Source organism: Sesamum indicum, linkage group LG3 (assembly GCF_000512975.1).
Source record: "Sesamum indicum cultivar Zhongzhi No. 13 linkage group LG3, S_indicum_v1.0, whole genome shotgun sequence".
In the NCBI taxonomy this organism is placed as follows: domain Eukaryota; kingdom Viridiplantae; phylum Streptophyta; class Magnoliopsida; order Lamiales; family Pedaliaceae; genus Sesamum; species Sesamum indicum.
Window position 1 is genome coordinate 17,460,855 of NC_026147.1, and position 239 is coordinate 17,461,093.

The following is a 239-nucleotide window of genomic DNA, read 5'->3' on the forward strand; positions in this document are numbered from 1 at the left end:
AGTATAATTAACATTCAGAATTTGCTCCAATTAAATTTCAGTAAATCTAAATAAGGAATTAAATCTGTAGACCACATTTATTAACGTTCAATTAATATAGATTTTGTCATTATAATCTATGTTTTCACATATATAGTAGGTTGACGAATTAATGAGAATACTTTTTCGGATTCAAAATTCAATTTAGTAAACTCACTCGATTTTACTCAAAAGCAAATCCTACGTAAGATATGGATAAT